A 3597-nucleotide genomic window follows, 5' to 3' on the forward strand; every position below is an offset into this window, starting at 1 on the left:
TGAATTACCTGTTGTTCCTGAGGGTTATGTTATGGATGAAGAAGCTGCTAGAGCTATTTTAGCTTGCAATGATAGATATGATCTTAAGAAGTTATTAGCTAAATGGATGCAGCAATCTCTTAATTCTAGAATGAAACCTGACCCTGCTTTTGCTACTTCACCTATCTGTGTTACTGATAAGGATTATGAAATTCTCTGTTGATCCTGATATAATTACTTTGGTTGAATCTGATCCTTTTTATGGCTATGAATCTGAAACTGTTGTGGCACATCTTACTAAATTAAATGATATAGCCACTCTGTTCACTAATGATGAGAGGACTCGCTACTTTTATATCCTTAAAATATTTCTGTTCTCGTTAAAGGGTGATGCTAAGATATGGTTTAATTCTCTTGATCCTGGTTGTGTGCGTAGTCCCCAGGATATGATTTATTACTTCTCTGCTAAATATTTCCCTGCTCATAAGAAACAAGCTGCTTTAAGGGAAATACATAATTTTGTGCAAATTGAAGAAGAGAGTCTCCCACAAGCTTGGGGGAGGCTTCTCCAATTACTTAATGCTTTGCCTGATCATCCTCTGAAGAAACATGAAATACTTGATATCTTTTATAATGGACTAACCGATGCTTCCAGAGATTTCCTGGATAGTTGTGTTGGTTCTGTTTTCAGGGAAAGAACACCAGATGAAGCTGAAATTCTATTGAATAATATGTTGACCAATGAAAATAATTGGACACTTCCTGAGCCAACTCCTGAGCCTATTCCTAAACCAACTCCGAACAAGAGGGGTGTTCTATTTCTCAGTCCTGGAGATATGCAAGAGGCAAACAAATCTATGAAAGAAAAGGGTATTAAAGCTGAAGATGTTAAGAATTTACCTCCTATTGAAGAAATATATGATCCTAATTCATCACCAATTGAAGAAACTCATGGTCTTGATAACCCGACACAGGTAGTAAAGGTAAATTATCTCTATAGGTATGATAAAGTTGAAATCCCTCCTACTAAGTTTGCTAGCCAATGTTTGGATGAGTTTGATAACTTTATGGTTAAACAAGAAGATTTTAATGCTTATTTTGGTAGACAATTACAACAAAATGCTTATATGATTGAACACTTGAGTAATTACATGGCTAATGTTAAGGGTGAACTTAAACTCATTAGTAAACATGCTTCTATGCTCACCACTCAAGTAGAACAAGTACTTAAATCTCAGAATGATTTGCTCAATGAATTAAATAGAAAGAATAATGACTATGTTGTTAGAGTGGCTACTAGAACTGGTAAAATGACTCAGGAACCTTTGTATCCTGAAGGCCATCCTAAGAGAATTGAGCAAGATTCTCAGAGAAATAATATTGATACACCTAGTTCTTCTAAAAAGAAGAAAAAGAAAAATGATAGGACTTTGCATGCTTCTAGTGAACCTATTGCTGAACCACCTGAGAATCCAAATGATATTTCTATTTCTGATGCTGAAACACAATCTGGTAATGAACATGAACCTAATAAAAATGTTAATGATAATGTTCATGATGATGCTCAACCTAGTAATGATAATGATATAAAAATTGAACCTGTTGTTGATCTTGATAACCCACAATCAAAGAATCAACGTTATGATAAGAGAGACTTTGTTGCTAGGAAGCACAGTAAGGAAAGAGAACCTTGGGTTCAGAAACCCATGCCTTTTCCTCCCAAACCATCCAAGAAAAAGGATGATGAGGATTTTGAGCGCTTTGCTGAAATGATTAGACCTATCTTCTTGTGTATGCGTTTAACTGATATGCTCAAAATGAATCCTTATGCTAAGTATATGAAAGAAATTGTTACTAATAAAAGAAAGATATCGGAAGCTGAAATTTCCACCATGCTTGCTAATTACACTTTTAAGGGTGGAATACCAAAGAAACTTGGAGACCCAGGAGTACAACTATACCATGCTTCATTAAAAGAAATTATGTTAAAACTGCTTTATGTGATCTTGGAGACGGTGTTAGTGTTATGCCTCTCTCTTTATATCGCAGACTTGATTTGAATAAGTTGACACCTACTGAAATATCTTTGCAAATGGCTGACAAATCAACTGCTATACCTATCGGTATTTGTGAGGATGTGCCTGTTGTGGTTGCAAACGTTACTATTTTAATGGACTTTGTTATTCTTGATATTCCCAAGGACGACAGTATGTCTATTATTCTTGGAAGACCTTTTTTGAATACTGCAGGGGCTGTTATTGATTGCAACAAGGGCAATGTCACTTTTCATGTTAATGGTAATGAGCATACGGTACACTTTCCGAGGAAACAACCTCAGGTCCACAGTATCAACTCTATTGGAAAAATTCCATCGATTATTTTTGGAGGTTTTGAATTTCCTTTACCTACTATCAAGAAGAAATATGATATTCTTATTATAGAGGATGTGCATATCCCCGTTGAGGTAACATAGTGTTATTCGAAATTTCTCCGGCTCCATGTTAGTCGGAATGAGTTTGTTAACAAGACTTGATCAACCTTGTTAGTGGATTCCTTTTGATGAGCATGAGATGGATGAAGTTAGAAAGCACAAACTTCTGTACCCTCCTTTTACTTTCTGTTATTTAGTTGAAATAAAGTAAAAATAGTATTTTTTCTGCCTGTTTTCTGAATTATCCGTGCAATATAAAAATACCCCGAAAATAAAAGTTCCCCAAATGCCCTGCCAATTTAATATGATTTTTTCTGGAATATTTGAAAATATATGGCACTGAGGACACAGCATGGGGAGCAAGCACCTGGCCACGAGGGTCCAGGGCGCGCCCCCTACCTCGTGGGCGCATGGTGGCTCCCCTCCACTTATTCCTGCACCCACGCACTTCTTCTTCCTCCCAAAAAAATCACCATCCAGCTCAAGCACGAGTTCTAGCTCATTTTGTTGCGATTTTCGATCTCCTTGCTCAAAGCTCCTCTCACAAAACTGCTTTGGGGGATTGTTCCTTGGTATGTGACTCCTCCATTGGTCCAATTAGTTTTTGTTCTAGTGCTTTATTCATTGCAAATTTGTGCTGCCTAGGTGACCATGTTCTTGAGCTTGCATGTCAAATTTATATGGTTCCAAGTAGTTCTAATGCATGATATAGGCCCTAGGCACTTGTACGAGTAGTTGCTATCTATTTTGTTGAGCTTGATTCACTTTTATTTTAAGTTACTAAAAAATTAGAATTTTTCAGAAAATATTGAAGAGATTTTTTAGGGGCTCATCGAGCCGAAGCTCGAAGGAAAAGCAAAGTGAAGAAGCGGAGAGGCCCAAATATAATCTCCCTCGCACCGCGGAGGTCCGGCCGTGTGAATGGCCTTCCGATGATTTCTTTAGAGCAGCCGGGATTTATGATGATTTTTATGAATTGGCTGAGAATGCAGGCCTCACCGACTTCCTCTGCGACCAACGCAAACAATATCTCTTACTCACCAATACTTTTGTGCAAAACTTCTACTATTATCCTAAGGAATCACCTCATTCAGTAGAGTTTCATTTATATGATACGGTTAAGAAGATGTCACTAGATGAATTTTGCAGGGTTTGCAAAATACCTTTCGAGGGTAGCTTAGAGGAAC

This window comes from Triticum dicoccoides, chromosome 5A (assembly GCF_002162155.2).
Source record: "Triticum dicoccoides isolate Atlit2015 ecotype Zavitan chromosome 5A, WEW_v2.0, whole genome shotgun sequence".
Classification (NCBI taxonomy): Eukaryota; Viridiplantae; Streptophyta; class Magnoliopsida; order Poales; family Poaceae; genus Triticum; species Triticum dicoccoides.